This window comes from Taudactylus pleione, unplaced genomic scaffold, assembly GCF_031769625.1.
Source record: "Taudactylus pleione unplaced genomic scaffold, aTauple2 ptg000016l, whole genome shotgun sequence".
Classification (NCBI taxonomy): domain Eukaryota; kingdom Metazoa; phylum Chordata; class Amphibia; order Anura; family Myobatrachidae; genus Taudactylus; species Taudactylus pleione.
Window position 1 is genome coordinate 23623902 of NW_028284418.1, and position 20810 is coordinate 23644711.

The 20810-nt window shown below is 40.4% G+C and overlaps 1 protein-coding gene across 1 annotated transcript in view; it reads right to left on the minus strand.

The window, feature by feature from the left end:
- TMEM100 (transmembrane protein 100) overlaps positions 1-20587 on the minus strand; it is an 84487-nt gene extending 63900 nt beyond the window's left edge. Inside the window, exon 1 of the mRNA XM_088475143.1 lies at positions 20564-20587. The gene's annotated coding sequence lies outside the window, so the exon portion shown is untranslated. The remainder of the gene's footprint in view (positions 1-20563) is intronic.
- Positions 20588-20810: the final 223 nt, after the last annotated feature.

Sequence of the window (20810 nt, forward strand, 5' to 3'; positions counted from 1 at the left end):
GCCACTCTCAGGTGGAAACCCTAACAAGCCTGTTACCAGGCTGCGAGAACCAAAACCTGGAGTGGCCATGGGTAGAGCCCTCCCTCTCCTCTCACCCACAACCCCCAGGTCCCAAACCGGCTTTTCAAAAAGCCGAGACTCAAGCCTGCTACACTGCAGACTTTCTCCTGGGGGTTTAAAACACATAAGACAGGAATCTGGGACAAAAGTACCTGCCACAGACCACTTTACCAGTGATCCTATCACAATATATATGAGGGTGGTTTAATAAGTAAGGTAACAAGACCTCTCAAGTGTGCAATCTTCTCTATTTCATTCTAATTTCCTGCCAGGTCAGATCAGGTAAACTACTGTTTCCCCTCACGGCCGTTAGACTGCGCCTCATATCAGTCATACTGTGCTGTCCCAACATTACTTATAATATGGCTGGAGGAACATGGTCAAACATTGAGATGTGTAGTGTGATCAGATTTCTGCGTCTAAAGGGCACATCAGCAGCTGAAATTCATCACCAACTTGTCAAGGTGTATGGTGATAATGTCAAGTTATGAAAACAGGTTTGGGCTTGGTGCACTGCCTTTAATAACAGCAGGACAGATGATCAAGATGAGCAGCAATCAAGCCAGCCAAGCCCGTCCAGCAGAGATGACAATTTGTGCTGCATTGAAGGCCTGATTGATGAGGGCAGACATATTTGAGTTAGTGATATTGGTGACAAACTGAACATCTCAGTGGCTACTGTGCACAACATCATTCAGGGGGAACTGGTGTACAGGAAAAACTGTTCCCACTGTGTACCAAAGCAACTCACAGAAGTTCACAAAACCAATAGGATGGGATTGTGAAGGGGGTGCAGTTCTTGCAGTGTATTGTTACAGGTGATGAAACGTGGGTGCATCTTGTGACACCAGAGATAAAGAAAGCATCCATGATTCATCCTCACCTTCAAAGAAATTCAAAGCACAAAGAAGGTCATGGCGACCGTGTTTTGGGACTAGAGGGGATGCTTCTTGCTGAATTCCTCACCAAGGTAAATACTGTGACTGCTGTCTGCTATTGTGACACATTGAGCCATTTGCAGAGAGTAATTCATCAAAAACAACCTGGGTTGCTGCCAACAGGCATCGTTTTGCTGCACAATAACGCCAGGCCACACTCAGCCAACTGCACGCGTGAATTGCTATGGTGCTACCATGAGGAGGTACTGGATCATCCTCCTTAGAGCCCTGACCTGGCACCATCTCTTCCAACAATTGAAGAAGCACCTGGGTGGATGGCAATTCACAACCAATGGTAAAGTTCACCAAGCACCCATGTCTTGGCTTCAGATGCTTTACACTGATTTCTTCTATGCCTGATAGATACCTTTGTGTAACGTTGGAACAAATGCTTAGAAAATAATCTGTACCAAGGCCATACTATTAATTATATGTATATACTGTATGTATGAGTTGAATAAATTTACACAATGTTACCTTATTTATTGAACCACCCTCATATCTACTTAAAGTGGGTAAGTGTTTTTTACTTGTTGTGATCCTGATGAGAAAGCATCTACTTTGAAATATTGATCTTAATACAGCTTTAGAACTCTTTATGGGCCTGAATTGCCATTATTTCAGCATCTGCATTTGAACTGTTATCTGGCACCTGATGCTGCTGCTAATTTACCAGGAGTGACGGCAGGTGGAAGACCTAAGCACAAATGCGATGGGAAAGAAGTGGCCTGGACTGGGAACAGCAGCTCCGCCCCTTCCTGTGTAATGGGACAGGAAGGGGCGGAGCTGCTGAGGTGTGACATATATAGTGACAGAGCTGCTGGGGAAGTTATAAATGGAATGAATGTATGTCTCAGGTATCTGATGTATTTTAATCCTAATCTCAACCTCCCGCTATCTAACACTAACTGCCGGCATTCCAAGAATATCAGCATTTTAGTGAATGTGTTGACATTCTGCAGATGTTTACATGTTCCATGCTGATATTTCAACAATGTCAACATCAGAACTATCAACATTGTGGTGTCGACATGATGATTGGATCCCTTTGGAACAGTCATACATTACAATTATATAGTAAATATTTAACTATCCCTGTCCTACAATATGAAATTATGTTTTTACGTGACCTTCAAACTGGGTGTAGTCCATTTTGAGTTCAGCCAGCATATTGGCAAGTCTCATCAAGTTACACTTTTCAGTTCCAGCATATAAGAAAACTTAACAAGAATGATGAAGTGAGACTGAATCATAGCTCCCAGCTGGCTGCTGATCATTTCCTGCATGAAAACACTACTGTATATCATGAGTTACACATACAGCCATATTATAAGAGTGGTCACTCTTTTCTGGTACATGACTGTCTACATGTTTCCACTGCCAATAACTGGGTCCCAAGCAGAAAGCCGTTTTTTGCTTGTATTTAAATTAAACAGTATATCCAAAGACATACCCGCTAACAATTATGATTAAAGAGTCAAACTTCCTTTTATGTGTGTTTTCACATTTCTTTTGCTTAACTATAAATATTTTTATAGGAAATATAAAATATATACTGATATATAAAGATATTGCACAGTGGTTCTCAAACTCGGTCCTCAGGACCCCACACAGTTCACATTTTCTAGGTCACTTAGTAGGAGTACAGGTGTACAGTAGCATTATGCACTGACACATTTTTAAAAGATCCACAGGTGGAGCTAATTATTTTACTTGCGATTCTGTGAGGAGACCTGGAAAACATGAACTGTTTAGGGTCATGAGGACCAGGTTTGAGAACCACTGCCAAGTCATTGACATACAGTAGATATCTCTCAGAGTATTTGTAAGGCAGGGTTTCTCCACTCCTATCATCAAGGACCCCTAACGGTGCATGTTTTACGCATCTCCTAATTGGTGCATAGGTGTTTTCATTATTGGCTGACATTTTAAAATATTCACAGGTGGATTAGGGTATGGAGGCAGAATTTGAAATTTATAATATTACCATGATTAAATACACATAACGCATATACTCACTAAAGCTGTACACTTACGTGTTAGTGCAAATACATAATTTGCCAATCACACAGCAGAAACTTAATGATTAATAGGATGCAGATCTGGTCAAGTGATAGAAATCTTGTTCAGAACAAACACAAGGATAGGGAAGAAATGTAATGTAAGTAACTAAGACTATGGAATGATTGTTGGCGCCAGCCAGGGTGGTTTGAGTGTCTCAGAAACTTTGGATCTTCTCGGATTTTTATGTACAATAACCTCTTGAGTTTACAGAGTTGCCCAAGACAAAAAACATCTAGTGAGTATCTCTTCTCCCCTGGGATGTATCTCAGTGCAGGTCACTCAGGATCAATTCCATTCCATTGGCTACCCAGCCTTTAAATAACTGCCTTGCCATTTTACTTGTGCTGGTAATAGTTCCTTCTCAGTAGTAGTGCTTTAATAAAAGGTTTTGGCTTCTGCCTGCTCTGACCTTAGAGTGTTCTTGACTATGTTTCTTCCAATGTAGGGAAGTGGGTTATTGTGTGTGGTAACTTTATTAGATGAGATACAGCTGCCAGAGAAGGGAGTTCAATTCCTTCAAAATAATGTAAAAAGAGCAAGGAAATTGAGGCTGCACAAACTAAATAAAAAAAGGGTCTTGAGTAATTTTTTGTATACATTTATTGTACACAACTAATAAAACCAAAAATAATACATTTGAATTAGGGATGAGCAGGTTCGGATTTCTGAAATCTGAACCCCCCCAAGCCCCCCCGATCCGAGTCGGGAACCGAGTCCGGCTCGAGTTTTCCCGCCTGACTCGGAACTGAAATCGAGGCAAAACGTCATCATCCTGCCTTCCGGATCTCGTGGGTTTTGGATTCTATAAAAGGTCCCTGCGTCAGCGCCATTTCTCAATCCAGCTGTGGACAGTGAAGAGGGAGGGTGAGAGAGAGGGCTGGCTGGGCTGTGTTGTGCTGCTGTTGTCCATAGGGGCTGTGTCCACTCAGTCCATAGGGGCTGACTGGGCTGTGTTCTGCTGCTGTTGTCCATACAGGCTGGTTAGGATGTGTTGTGCTGCTGTCATAGGGGCTGGCTGGGCTGTGTTGTGCAGTGTCCCATAAAGGATGTAGTCCTAAAGGGGTGCTGTAGTGTTGTCCAGGGGGTGATCTATCCATCAGGGGCGCTCACCCAAAGTGCACTCCAAAAAAATATATATTTTTTTCCTGTGTTTGTGAATTGTGTGCACAGTAGCTGCACATGCATCAACAAAGTAGCACCAAGCATGCGCCTGTGTCATGAATCAAGGGCCGGCTGGCTTGTCAGTTAAAGGGTGCTGTAACCCCCAAAGTGCACTCCAAACCAAATAAAAAATTATTTTCTGTGTTTGTTACTTGTGTGAACTGTGGTTGCACATGCATCAACAAAACAGCAGCGCCAAGCGTGCACCTGTGTCCCATAAGTAAAGGGCCAGCTGGCTCATCTCTTAAAGGGTGGTGTAACCCCCCAAAGTGCACTCCAAAAAAAATAAAAAATTCTTCTGTTCTGTGTTAAAATAGGGAAAGATCAAGAACCACTTCCTCCTAGTGCTGAAGCTGCTGCCACTAGTCATGACATAGATGATAAAATGTCATCAACGTCGTCTGCCAAGGTTGATGCCCAATGTCATAGTAGAGGGCATATAAAATCCCAAATGACAAAGTTCAGGAAAATGACCTAAAAAAAACATTTAAATCATCTGAGGAGAAACGTAAACTTGCCAATATGCCATTTACGACACGGAGTGGCAAGGAACGGCTAAGGTCGATCCCTAGTATGTTCATGACTAGTGGTTCAGTATCACATGATGATGGAAGCCCTCCTCCCGCTACAAAAATCAAACAAGTTAAGCTGGCAAAGCACAGCGAAGAACTGTGCGTTCTAAGAAGATATCACAAATCCCCAAGGAGAGTCCAAGCATGGTGGCGGTTGCGATGCCTGACCTTCTCAGCACTGGACAGGAAGAGGTGGCTCTTTCCACCATTTGCACGCCCTCTGCAAGTGCTGAAATCAGCACCCACAGTCCACTTGCAGATATGCAATTTGAAGATGTCATTGTTGAAGTACAACAGGATGAGGATACTGGTGTAGCTGGCACTGAGGAGGAAGTTGGCAAGGAGGATGCATTATGTACTGTTTGGGGCCTAGTTTTTCAAACTGCCATCCTGTCTGCCACTGCAGTGTCACTCCTAGATGGGCCACGTGTTTGTGCCGCACACTTGTATCGCTTAGCATAGTCATCCAGCTACCTCGGTGCAACCTTTTGGACTAAAAACAATATTGTGAGGTGTGAGGTGTTCAGAATAGACTGGAAATGAGTGGAAATTAATGTTATTGAGATTAATAATCGCATAGGAGCAGAAAAACCCACAAATTATGTGATTTTAGCTGTTTTTATGCTTTTTAAAAAAAAATACAGATCAAAAACACAAAACCCAGAACCCAAAACACGGAAGGGTGGTTTTGGCAAAACCAATCCAGATCCAAAACATGAAGAAAGATCCAGATCCAAAACCAAAACATGAAAAGTGGCCGGTGCACACCCTTAATTTGAGTACAACAAGAAACTGCACACAATTTTTTTAGTATAACTAGAAAAGCTGATGGTATTCAATTATGCATGAAATATGTCACACATAAATCTTACGTATAGGGGCATATTCATTTGGATGCGACGTTTAGCATGGAAAAAACCTTGCACCCTCGTGCCCAAATTTGGATTACCGCAGCTATGCACGCTCCCGGTATCCAATAAAAAAAAAGTGGTTGCTGGGTTTTCAGCTCTGAAAACCCTGCGCCGCATAAATAAAAAATTAATATTCTGTACTTACCTGCCCGGGGTTCTCCGCAGCTCCTGGTGGCCTATCCTCTATCTTCTCACTGGAGAGGGGGTTGCTGGGAGTCCCAGGGGCTGCTGGGAGGCTCCACGGGCTGGTGGGAGGGGCAGGGGCTGCTGGGAGATGTAGTTCTCCCAGCGCCCATTCTGGGTGGCACACAGACACTGGGGGGGCTGCAGAAGGTAAGTAATTATGGATTAATTAAGCTAATTGGAAACCTTCAATTGCTTAATCAGTCCTTGGGGGGGGGGGATATGCCGACACGGTGCCAGGGCACGTCCCGCTGACTTTTCTTAAAATTAACGATTTTAGAGAAAATCACACTTGCTCTGGAGGTGCGAGAATAAAAACCTCACGGTACGCAGAAAATAAAAAATCGGCATCTATTTGAATAGCAAAAATCCTGCACCTGCAGGAAAAACCTCGCAAGTGTGGGATCTTTGCTTTTCTCACCCCCAATTGAATATGCCCCATAAAATCAATCAGATGCTGTCTCTGCAAATAATTGTTGGACAGTGATGTCTATTAGAATAGAATATGCAAAACTATATGCACTAATTAAACATAAAGTGTACCTCACTCATGATGGGTATATAAACAATCAAATATTGCCTCTGCAAAATATCAATGGAGGAAGAGTCTATTGAAACAGTATGCATATATCCATCTAATGTAACTGATCCAACATCAAATGTGTCTCACTTGTAGAGATTAGAGGAGCCAATCAGAAAGTCTCTCTGCGAATGCGAATAGGCCCTAAAATTCAAACTATCATAGAATTCAAATCTCCGCTGCCGATGATAAAATGTGAATAGGGGACAAGCTGGGGAGCTCTCACCAAATAATAGTGTCTAGGAAGGAATGTCCAGGTCTGTCATGTCATCAGATAGGTCAGTGAGACTCAGCAGAATAGTATGAGGGAGCTGCATCCCGACTGTGTCCAAAAGGGAGTCCGCTATATGAATCCTTTTATTGATTCCTGTAGATCCCAATTTCACCCAAGCATTATTACAGATGTAGATGTTTCAATGTAACAAGCTTGTGGAGATGAAGAGTGGCTGTTAGTAGCGACTGTATTGTCAGTAGTCCACAAGCTTCACATGTTTCAGAGCCTGATAGCTTCCTCAGACTCAACTCCACTAGCCACTCAGCCTTTAACTAAATGCCTGGTTATGTCACCGGTGCTGGTTATAGTTACTTCTCAGTAGTAACTAGCTGCACTCCTGATCAGTTTGGTATTTTGACTCATACTTTTGGGTTCAGCTTATGCTCTCACTTTGATTCAGTTCTACATGTCCATACCTTGAACTGTTCCTGAATATTCTTCTCCTCAGCTCTTGGTATTAGATACATTTCTGGCTTTATTAGCTATTTATTATCTCCATTGTTTCACACTAGATAATATCTTAACTGTGTTTTCTACCTGTTGAAAGAGGTTGGCTGTGGTTACTTTATCCTGCACCAGTAGTATTGTTATCATTAATAATTTGTGTGTTTTGTGCTGCTGCGGAACATCTTGCTAAAGGTCTTTATATATTTCTCAGTTACTCCAGAATTAATATTGAAGTTTGCATGTATTATTTATGTTAGGTCAGATTTGTGTCCCATTTATCCTTTAGTATTATATTAATCTTTGATTAGTATTTACTACCAAAGTTATGGTGGCCTCTAAGTATTAGTAAGCATACCTGACTTTATTGGAAAGGCGGCTGTTATAGGTCAAACATATGGTGCTATTTCTAAAGGCTTATCGCAAAAGTATTAGTGTGATTCATAATAATGAGCGTGAGTTCTGTGGCCTTGTTAATTAAAGAGGTAGGAGTTCAATAGTGACACTAGTTCAAGCTGAAAGAAATGCAACGGGTATCTCAAAAAATCATGTGTTACTACAGTGGTACGCACAAGAACTTTGAATGTAAATTAAAGCCTGAAGTAGATTAGCAAACAGCAGAAGAAGACTAAAACAGGTTCTTCTACTGTCAGCTAAGAACAGGAAACTGTGGCTACATTGAGCACGCACTCACCAAAACTGACAAAGCCTTGAGTTCTGCTGCAATATGCAGATGGTGGGGTCAGAAATTAGTTTTAACAATATGTACCCATTTATCCATCTTACTTTGGATCAATGGCAGACTGGTGGTAAAATGGTATGGGTAATTTTGTTCATGACTCAAATTAGGCCCCTTAATTCCATTTAAGCACTGATTAAATACCACAACCTACATGATTTTGCGGACCATGTGCAACCCTTTTATATCAACAGTCTATTTGACTTCTAATAGCAATAATAGCCTCCAGCAGGATAAATGCAAATGTAAGCACCTGGGCTGTGTTTCCCTTTTGTTTGCTTCTTAGTTAGCAACTGATTTATCAAGCAGTGAAAACAGTCAAGCTGCATACACACACAATGATTTTTTGAACGATTATCGTTAAACGATATTGTTTAACGATAATCATTTGAAAAAATCGTTCACTTTCTGAGTCAAATGATGAACGATTATCGTTCATGCGCATTCACGTTTGTAGTTCAGTCAGACTGACCAACTCAACGATTTTCATTAAGTTAATATGTAATAATCGTTTGTAGTTCAAAAAAATTGTTCATTGCACTATAAAAAATCTGACAGATAATCGTTCATAAAATTGTTGGTAACAAAATCGTTGTGTGTGTATGCAGCTTCAAGTAGACCAGCGGAGAAGTTGAAGAGAATGATAGGTAGGTGCTGATTGGTTGCTATGGGCACCTTCTCCACTGGTCCATTTCTCCACTCTTTTCATTGCTAGATACATCTCCTCCACAGATTTTTAACTGTTGATACATGGATTAGATTATACATGAATGATATTCTTGTTACATTGATTAACATACCATAAATAGTGGAGATATATTTCTGTATTTCATCAATATGGAAATTAGGGTTAGTATTTATGGACTGGCAAAACTGCATTTCAATTGGCTAAGCACAAACTAAAAACTAAATTCTGTAGGAACTAAAAAATATAAAAATGAATGATAGAAAAGGGATCAACAGTCGTATGCAGCTAAACTCATTGATAGGTCACCCCCCAAAAAAAATAAATATACCAAAACAAACACCAATAGTTTGGTTACCAAAATATCACAGTATCAATGAACAAAGTCCTGGAAGCTAGTTTTCGGCAATCCACTGTGTACCTGCCTGTGAAGTGACACGTCATCTGACACTTTTTCTTCAAACAAATGGATTTTTTTAAAGCCTCCTTGCTTTCCATCTATCTGAACCTAACCATCTTTTTTCTCACCTCTCAGGTATGTGATATCCACCATCCTGCAATCTTCATACTCTGAACTTTATTCAATCAAACTCATATAAATGTATGAGATATCCACCCTCCTGTAATCTTCATACTCTGAACCTTATTCAATCAAACTCATTTAAATGTATGTGATATCTTAAATTGTTGCAATAGTCATTACCTGTTTTTGAGATGTTTTCAGTGAAGCATAGTTTATGATGGCATACTTGGCTGTTGTTTACATAGTCAAACACAGGGCAATTTAACACCTTAGGTCAGCTGGACATGTTTCAGATGTAGCCTGTTTTAATCAGCCACAGTATATCTTATAAGACAGTTCTAAGAGAGCTGTGCATCCCTTTCACAAAGTACAGTATCCTGTTCACAAAGTATCCAAAATGAACAGTTAAAAAAAACAGTTGAATAAACATTGAAAAACATCTAAAAGCAGGTAATTTCAAAATGAAAAATGTATTTATGTAATATTCTAAGATTTTTACTTTTTCATTTAAATCACCATGTATCACCAAATATTATTCTTTCTTATTTCGCTCCATGGCATCTTCTCTAAGGTTATGACATCCTTCACTCTCCCTGCAGCTCATCCCTGCACATTGTAGCCTCAATAATCTACTCCCCTCTTGTGAATACACATGAGCCATTTACGTATTGACAATAACATCCACAACCTGTCGCCATAAAAAACTTTCATACAAAACTCACAATTATATTTATATCTCTCTCCTTCTACTTCTATTAGCTGGTGACATATCACGAAATCCAGGCCCTACCCACATGTCCTACTCACAATGGACTATAAATCCAGCAAACCTCAGACACATCGCATGCCTCCCATCACCCTCCAAAACACTGAAATGTGCCTTATGGAATGCACGCTCTGTCAACAAACTAATATCCATCCATGACCTCTTTATTTCAAATAACCTCAACCTTCTGGCAATAACAGAAACATGGCTCACACAATCAGACACTTCCTCACCTGCAGCACTTTTACAGGGTGGCCTACACTTTACAAACACCTCCAGGCCTGGTAATTGTAAAGGAAGTGGAGTAGGTAAATTACTGTCCCAATATTTTACATACACAGTTATCCCACAGGTACCATCACTCACATTTATATCATTTGAAGTACATACTATTATGACTTTCACCCTTTTCTCTCTGCGCATTGCTGCTATTTATCGCCCACCTGGACCACCCAATCAATTTCTGGAACATTTTTCTACCTGGCTCCCTCACTTCCTTTCCTCTGAAATCTCCACCATCATTATGGGTGATTTCAATATCCCCATTGATAGTCCACAATCTCCTCTTGCCTCAAAACTTCTCTCTTTAACATCCTCTCTTGGCCTCTCCCAATGGACTTACTCCTCTGCTCATCAGGATAGCCACTGATCTTGCATTTACCAGACTATGCTCAGTTTCTGATTTAGCTAATTCTCCCTCTCTCAGATCATAACCTTATAACCTTCACACTCGCCTCCATTATGTCAACCTCAATGTCAATCAAATCAACCAAGCCTCCTCAAACCCACATAGATATTAATGCTATTAATTTTCAACAACTAGCCACCTCTCTGCAACAATTACTCTTACCAATTCTAAATTCACTTCTCCTGAGACTGCTGTATCAGACCTGAACTAGACCCTAGAACTAGTCCTTGATGAAGTAGCTCCAGCTACCCATCACACTCCACGTAGACAGATGTCAACCGTGGCATTCCAAATTGACAAGACACCTACAAAAACTCTCGCATAAAGTAGAACGTCAGTGGTTTAAATCTCGTATTCCAAGTGACTTCCTCACATATAAAATTACCTACCACTCTTATCATAATGCACTGGATATTGCCAAACAAACATATTTCCAATCTGTCATCTCTGCTCAAGCCTCTAACCCCAAGCATCTTTTTAATATATTTAAATCACTTCTTACCCCTCCATTACCCAACCCAAGTGCACTTATCAGTGCACAAGATCTTGCTTCCTATTTCAAGGACAAGATTGATATTATCCGAAAAGAAATGGTACGCTCTTCGTCAGCCAGGGACCTTTTCAATTCCCTACCTGAACCCGGTGGCATGTTCTCATCATTTGACCCTACTAATGAAGATGAAGTATCTACACTCATCTCATCCTCCTACTCTACTACCTCTCCTCTTGTTACTATACTCTCACAAATCAGTAAAGCTCTATCTCCTGTGTTCATCCCACACTTAACTAATATCTGTAATCTCTCTTTCTCTACTGGTATCTTTCCATCACTATTCAAGCATGCATGTAAAAACAAAATTCTGACCCTAACTCTCTCTCAAATTACCATCCTATCTCCCAACTCCCTTGCTCCTCCAAGCTACTGGAGAGACTTGCCTCCACTCGCCTCACACACTTTCTTAACACCCACAACTTATTGGACCCACTTCAGTCAGGCTTTCATTCCCAACATTCCACAGAGACAGCACTGACTAAGGTAGTAAATGATCTGGTCATTGCCAAGGCTAAAAGTCATTACGCACTTCTAATTCTTGTAGATCTCTCTGCTGCCTTTGACATTGTTGATCACTCTCTTCTCATACAAACACTACAATCCCTAGGTCTTCAAGATACAGCCCTTTCTTGGTTCTCATCCTACCTATCCTAATCGTTCTTTCACTGTTCGCTTTTCTGATTTTACCTTCACTTCGCTACCTCTATCAGTTGGAGTACCAGAAGGCTCAGTATTAGGTCTTCTGCTTTTCTCAGTCTATACCATCTCTCTTGGCAAACTAATCAGCTCTTTTGGTTTTCCATATCATCTGAATGCGGATGATACTCAAATCTACCTATCCTCCCCAGATTTGTCACCATCTGTGCTGGTCCTTGTCACTGAATGTTTCTCTGCTATATCATCTTGGATGTCATCTCGCCACCTCAAACTTAATATATCCAAAACAGAATTAATTATATTTCCACCGACCAATAGTACTTACTGATATCTCTATTACTGTTGACAACTCGATAATCAACCCCACCGTACAAGCTCGCTGCCTGTCTTTTGTTCCCCACATTCAATCTGTCTCTAAATCCTGTTATTTACATCTAAAAAACATAGCCAAAATTTGATCATATCTTACACAAGACACTGCAAAAACTCTAATACATGTACTCATTATTTCCCGCATTGACTATTGCAATAGTCTCTTTACTGGTCTTCCCAAAAACAGACGCTTGCTGCTGCAATACATTTTGAATGCAGCTGCAAGGCTGATCTTTGTCGCCAAATGTTCAGTGTCTACTGATCCACTCTGTCAGTCCCTCCATTGGCTGCCGGTCTTCTACCGTATTCAATATAAAATACTTATACTCACATATAAAGCTATTAACCAAACCACACCAACATACATTTCTTCACTTATCTCAAAATATCTTCCAACCCAACATCTCCGCTCTGCACAATATCTACGTCTCTCCTCCTTATGCAGTACTTGTTCGCATTCAAGGTTACAGGACTTTTTGCAGGCTGCACCCACCCTGTGGAATGCCCTCCCAGTGCTGTTGACGTACATTCATAAAATATGTGACAAACAGAAGCACAACTCTGTCCACCACTACCATATAACTGGAAGACAGTAAAGCGCAATTAACTTAATTCAATCATTTTTGCTGAATCTCTCAATGAGGAAGTTGACATTGTGATTCAAGAAAGTTTGGCAACCACTGCAGCAGAGCTGACTAGTATGCAAGGCAGAGGCCTAACACCTTCACATGTCTGTACTTAATAGTAAACTTACATCAGCCCAACATGTATTGAAAAGATCAACTTTCATGGGTAAGTACTATGAAGAACACTTTGGAGGTGATTTAGAGATTGATGCAATTGCAGTATCCATTGCATCTTTTGGCACAGCCACTACTACATCAATATGGTAAAGCTGTGGCTAAAGGGCAAACTATTGAGACCCTGACTGGCTGCGGTGGGATTCCATTAATGCACATTCAAAGTTGGTCAGGCCATCGGACACTGCTCCTGCCTATGGCAGGCACAGAATGTCTGACTGACAATGGCTGCCAGTGACAGTGCAATGGCATCTATAGAAACAGGAGCTCATTCAGAGCCGCTCGAACCCAGCGTATGCAAATTCGGCTAAGTGATGGCATGGTAGGCGATCGCTCGGAAAGGCACAAGCATGCCCACTTTGTGTTGGCAAGTGATCACTTTGTGTCTATAGATGCCCTTTAGTGTCTGTAGAGACGCCAACTAGCGCAAGTCATCTCCTGGAAGTGTGTTAAAAAAATATTGGTACATCGAGGACCATCGGAAGGGCTTGCAGCACTTGTGAATGATTTACCCTACCGCAAGCACTGTGAGGACTTCAGTGTAAAAAACAGGCAGGTGACATGTACTATGATGCTGTCTGATAATTATGCATGCCTCTGAAATGGCGTTGCTACACTCAGGCACGCCTGCGTTTGCACCTCCATTCCCCCATTATTAGTGTCCTGCCCCTGTTACTACCCACAATCGGCCTCTCCTGTCACTCATTACACTGGGCTATCTTTGCTGGGCAAGCAAGCGGATTCCGCTCGCTCCGAGTAGTTTGTGCATATGCAGAATGAAGCATACGCATTCACGGTCTGACATCGGCCTCATACGAGTGAGCGCCTGTGAGCAGGTCTGAATCAGGTCCACAGTTACTGACACCAACATGACTGGTAGCCACACACCCTAGTTACCACCAACAAATCGCAATCGAAATTGCATGGATCTCCATGAATATATCCATGTGTACAGCATACGGTATATGTAAAAGAGCCATTTGTGGGGATAGATTCACTCTGAGTTGTATAACCTGCAAGATTAAGTCCTCCACCTTTAGGCAAAGAGGTTGTATACTTGCAAACTGCCAAGAAATATGCGAAATATTTGAAAAAACTTATAAAAATCAACAGAGGGTAGAGAAAAGCTATAGGACATAAGCATATTATTCCTATTTAAATCTCGTACAGTTCATATACCTCTATCTATCCATGAAGATTGTTTCAAGTAAAGAATAAAATTATCCAAACCTAGTATCGATAAATTAACTGAAGGGAAGGTAATCCGCTCATAAAGGCTAAAGGTGGGTATCCACTACCCGACAGGGAAAAGACTGAACGATAACAATATAGTTATCGTTCAGTCGTTCACTACACTGCAGGATGCCCACACTGAACGATATGACATTCAGTGCAGGCACAATCAATCATCTGCAAACATGCTGAATCTGATGATATCGTCAGGTTGACCAGCATGTTTGAATGATGATTGATGTCTACAAGATCAAATCTTCAAACAATGTTCAAATGATTATCGAATGATTTTATCGTAATCGTTCAACTTTATCGTCTACTGGATACCCCCCTTAAATAGCTTATACCATGCTTTAAGGGGCACAGTTACTGCCCTTGATGTTGAAGGCAGAAACCTTCTGGAACTAACTGGAATCCAAAGCAAATTCCCTAAGGGAACCTACCATTTCCCTTTCTATCACTATCCAGGGTTTGGGATTCAAGGTACAAGACCAATCACTTATTTGATCAATCACACAAGAGATTTGGTACAAATTTAATTTAAGAAACGCCATTCCGCCATTTCATCTTGGCATCATAAGATATTTATTTTGCCAATCTGGGTCTCTTATTATTCCAAATATATTTTTTAAGGATAATGTGAATCCTATGGAACCAGGAGGGAGGACGATGTCAAGGAATGGATTGAAACAAATACAGTATTTTAGGAAGAAAAAGAAACATTTTAACAGCTGCCATTGGTCCCATCCAAGAAACCTCATGGTTCATCCAATCTGTTGATTAAATAATAAGTTGCTGTAATAGTGGACCATAATTATAATCAAAAAGAGTGTAATCCTTAACTGTGAGAGAAATCACCAGATATTTAAGGGAGTGATCTTTCCAATCATATTTATATCTTGCTTTAAGTGATTACAGTACTGAAGGGGGGATGTTTAGGGAGAACACTTCTGTTTTGGATATGTTTAACTTAATAATCATAATAGGTATATTTATATAACTCTTTTTTTCTCCAGCAGGACTCAGTCGCTTTACAAGCATCAGAAGCATAGCACAGACTTTTAGTATTACAGCTAGCAGAAAAGAAACAAAAAAAACAATGAACACAGTGAACATAACGGAGACAATGAGCTTAATGTATGGTTGGTGCAGCCATTTTGGGTAATAAATTCCATAGGTTACATAACCCACAAATGAAAAGGTACCAGAAGAGGCAGCCATTTTGTGAGTGCTACATACTGTAGGTTACCCTGGGTGAAATAAGTAAAGTCTAAAAGAGATGGCGTAAAATGGGGAAATTTCAGCGTACTAAAGATAGAAGCATAGCCCTTATATAACCATCAGTTCAAAGTATGTTTCATCCCACCCATGGGCATACCAGTCGAGACAGCCATCTTAGGTGGAATACTAAAGTTGCAATGTATGAGATAAGCCATAAAAGAAACTAAGACATATACAGGTGAATGAAATGTGTGTAATATGATATGCAATGAATGAATAGGTGCACATGTTGTTCATCCTGCCCAAGAGAGAACCATCTGTGGCGCACTGTGTATACTATAATATGAGGCACTGTAGTATTCATCCTAAATTTTGTGAATGGCTGAGGTATTAATTAAAGGCCCAATCACTGATGTAGAAGACCGAACACTAGCCAATGTCATGCCACACCTCTGCTCATGATAAATTCCTGTAGGACTGGAACTATTCTCCAATCATCTTCCAAATTTCACATTGCATGCCACTGTATCTGTCTTGGATTCACCTTTGACCTTTGTGCTCTCCTTAATCATACATAGTTAGACAATGTTCAAATACTTCCAAATGCACAATATTTCCAGAATACTGTATATTTCCCTAATACAAGAAAAACACAAGTTCTGATCTAGGACCATATGATTTTGCTCTTTGATTAGTGCAAAATATTTTTGTGATCTTCAATTGGCAAAACCATCTCTCTGAGATCAAACATCAGACTCATGGAAGACTCATCTAATTTAAGGAGTGACAGGAAGAAGGGGCAAATGAAGAATGGCAGAAAGAGTGGGATGACATTAACTTCCAGAAAAAAAATTCCAAGTGTTGACTGTAAATAACTCACAATGCTTATAACACCTATCTATTTCTAGAATATGTTTTTAGCACAATTATCTGATTGCAAAGTATTGTATAATGCTGGTTCGTTAATAAACTAAAGGGTTGGACAATGTATAGATACACAACAGGTGTTAGACAAAAGGTCAACACACAAAAGGTCAACATACAAAGAGTCAAAGGTCAAAACAAAATATGGTCAATGTGTTTTTTGTTAGGGTTAGGTTCTAGGAGGGATGGTTAGGGTAAGGCACCAGGAGGGAAGGTTAAGGTTAGGCATCATGGTGAGGGTTAGGGTGGAACAAAAATAATGTGTTGACCATTTCTGTGTTGACCTTTTGACCCTGTTGACCTTTTGTATTTGTTTGACTTGATTCATGTCGACCTTTCTGTGTCGAACTTTTGTCCCAGTTGACCTTTTGTCCCAGTAGACCTATTGCCTGTCTAAAATCTGTTGTCTCTCTAGACATTGTCCATCTTTTTCTTGTAGATCTTTTATACCAAACCCTAAATAAAAAGAGCAGCTGTATGCTTAAAACAAAAATGAATTGCAAATTATTGGATGATTACTGCAAAATAAAGTCATAATGATCTAAACTGTATTCTCTTCATTTGATCTCACGAACGAAGATGAAGTATCTTCTCTCTTCTCTTCCTCCTACTGTATTACCTCTACTCTAGATCCTTTACCCTCACAAATCAGTAAAGCTCTGTCTCCTGTGCTTATCCCAACCCTAACTAAAATCTGTAATCTCTCTCTCTCTCTACTGGCAACTTTCCATCACTGTTCAAGCATGCAGTGATTACTCCTATTCTGAAAAAACAAAACTCTGACCCCAACACTCTCTCAAATTACCGTCCTATCTCCCTGCTCCCATGCCCCTCCAAGCTACTTGAGAGACTTGTCCACACCCGCCTCACACACTTTCTTAACTCACATAACTTATTGGACCCACTTCAGTCCGCCTTCCGTTCCCAACACTCCACAGAGACAGCACTGACTAAGGTAGTAAATGATCTGGTCACTGCCAAGGCTAAAGGCCACTACTCACTCCTAATTCTTCTAGATCTCTCTGCTGCTTTTGACACTGTTGACCACTCTCTTCTCATATAAACACTACAATCCCTAGGTCTTAAGGGCACAGCTCTTTCTTGGTTCTCTTTCTACCTATCTAATTGCTCTTTTACTGTTCGTTTTTCTGATTCTGCCTCCTCTTCACTACCTCTATCAGTTGGAGTACCGCAAGGCTCTGTCTTAGGGCCTCTGTTATTCTCAATTTATACCTCCTCTCTTGGCAAACTAAACAGCTCTTTTGGATTTCAGTATCATCTGTACGCGGATGATACTCAAATCTACCTATCTTCCCCAGATTTATCACCATCTGTACTGGTCCGTGTCACTGAATGTCTTTCTGCAATTTCATCTTGGATGTCATCTCACCACCTGAAACTTAATATTTCTAAAACAGAATTAATTATATTTCCACCAGCCAATAACAGTTACCAAACTGATCTCTCTATCACTGTTGACAATTCGACAATCCACCCTGCCCCACAAGCTCGCTGCCTTGGTGTCATCCTTGACTCTGAACTGTCCTTTGTTCCCCAATTTCAATCTGTCTCGAAATCATGTTACATACATCTAAAAAACATATCCAAAATTCGACCATATCTCACACAAGACACTGCAAAAACTCTAATCCATGCACTTACTATTTCCCGTATTGACTATTGCAATAGCCTCTTTACTGGTCTTCCCAAAAACAGGCTATCTCCATTACAATCAATTATGAATGCAGCTGCAAGGCTTATCTTCCTTGCCAAACGTTCATCGTCTGCTGCCCCGCTCTGTCAGTCGCTCCAATGGGTGCCGGTTTTCTACCGTATTCAATACAAAATACCCTTACTTACACATAAGGCTATTAACCAAACCACACCAACATACATCTCTTCACTCATTTCTAAAAATCTCCCTACCCGACCTCTCCGCTCAGCACAAGATCTGCATCTCTCATCCCCACGCATTACTTGCTCCCATTTACGGTTACAGGACTTTCTTCAGGCTGCACCCACTCTATGGAATGCCTTACCACGCACAAAACAACTTTCCTCCAGTCTCCAATCCTTCAAGTGATCCCTGAAAACTCACCTCTTCAGGCAAGCTTATCAGATCCCAGAACCACCCACATAACCTTCATAGCCTCCATATATAATTACATCCCCTTTTACAGTCCACACACAACCTCACACATCGTCTTTCTCTCACATCCTCATGACATTTGGCCGACATTCCGGTGTAAATGGGTCATACAACTGTGCATTCTGGCTGGACCAAAATGCAATATATAGCACCTATCCTTGTGTACCAATGCCTATTTCCCTATAGATTTTAAGCTTGCGAGCAGGGCCTTCCTACCTATATATCTGTCTGTTATTACCCAGTTTTGTTCTATTAATGTTTACAATTGAAAAGCGCAACAGAATATGCTGCGCTATATAAGAAACTTAATAAATAATAAATAAATAAAAGCATTATTACTAAGAGCATTCTAAAAGCATTATTACTAAGCAGAGGTTTACATGACAAGCATATACAGTACTTATATTCAGTTTAATATGCTATCGTAAACTATATAGTGACGCATCCCAGAGGTATTGTAAATGACTAATAGAATCTTGTAGCCTGGTGATTTTTAATTGTTTCTCCAGTCATATAAAAAAGTATAGATGTACAGTACATGGACCCCCGTGTTTTGGTTTTGCCAAAACCACTTTAAAGTGTTTTGGTCTGGTTTTTGATTTCTTTAAAAATTGATAAAAACAGCTAAAATCATGTAACTTGGAGTTTGTGTTCCTATAGTATTATTAACATCAATAACATTAATTTCGAGTCATTTCCAGTCAATTTTGACCACTTCACAGCATCTGAAATCATGAGGGAGGGACATAAGTGCAATCAAAAACACGCGAGATCCATTTTTTAAATACGAGTTCGGAATTGCTAGAAGACCACAGTCAGGAACTGGAACTTGGTTTGACTCAGAACCCCTAAGTTTGGCTGTGTTTGGTTTTCTCCAGAACCAGTCTGCTCATCTCTAGTATAAAGCAGTCACTGTATAAAACTACTTGCTGAAAACAAGTTTTAGCTACAACTCAAATTCATCAGAAACTTGGATACATCAAAATTCAATCCATAAACTGTAAGATTTCAAAATAAGTATCCCAAAAACATGTTTTATATACAGGTTGAGTCTCCCATATCCAAATATTCAGAAATACTGCATTTTTTTATTGTGATACAGATAGGGACACCTTTGATTTCTGATGGTTCAATGCATGCAAACTTTGTTTAATGCACATTATAAAAAATATTGTCTATAAAATATCTTCAGGCTGTGTGTTTAAGGGGATACGGTCAATATGCCGGCAGACGGGATGTCGGACGTCAGGATACCGACGGCGGAATCCTGATGCCCGTCAGAATGCCGACGCCAGGATCTCGAAGGGATCATGACACCGACATCGGCATCCAAAGGTAAGTATGTGGGTTAGGGTTAGGCCGAGGATAAGGGGTTAGGTTTAGGGACCTCCCGAGGTGGGTTAGTCACCGACTGGGGAGGGTTAGGCTGTGGGGAGGGGGCGTTAGTTTTAGGCACCATCGGGGGAGGGTTAGGGAGGGAGATGGGGAGGGTTAGGTTACTTACCTACCCCTGTCAGGATCTTCACCATCGGGATGCTGCTGTCGGTCTTCTGACCGCTGGCATTCCGTCCACCGGTATATCATACCAATTCCTGATTAAGGTGTATGTGAAAAACAAATGAATTTTGTGTACATTCATGAACTTTGTTAGATGCACAAAATGATAAACAATATTGTATAAAATGACTTTTAGGCTGTGTGTACAAGGTGTATATGAAACATAAATGCATGCTGTGTTTAGACTCATTCCCAAGATATCTCATTATGGTATGCAAATATTTCAAAATACGATAAAAAACAACGATATACAAAATATTTCTGGTCCCAAGCATTTTGAACATGGGAAACTCAACCTGTAAAATTAATATAATTTCAACAGACAAATACAAGTCTTAAAACAAGACGTGATGTATAAAATGTACATGGTATTTAACCTTAGACCCTGTTTTGTTTATCAGAATGATTTCAGGATTTATTCTCATTTATGAAACGCACTATTCAGCTCCTAGAGAAACAGCTTTGCTTTGTGTCATATATAAACACTGTTATAGTTTTGCGTACAGTACCTTTAGAAGAGCATAACTCCATCCATTAATCCTCTGTGAAGCTTTACATCTTCTTGTCACACACAGTATAAATTGTCAAAGTTTGTCTGCTGGTAAAAGAAGTAGCTCCATTCAGTTTTTATCCATGAATGGTTTTGTATGTACTTTACTGAAGCTGAAATGTATATTCATCTGCAAGCTCATCTCTCCAGTGCAGCTTCTGTGCTTTCTAATGAATCACTCACAATGAAATGATTGCAGGAAAGGC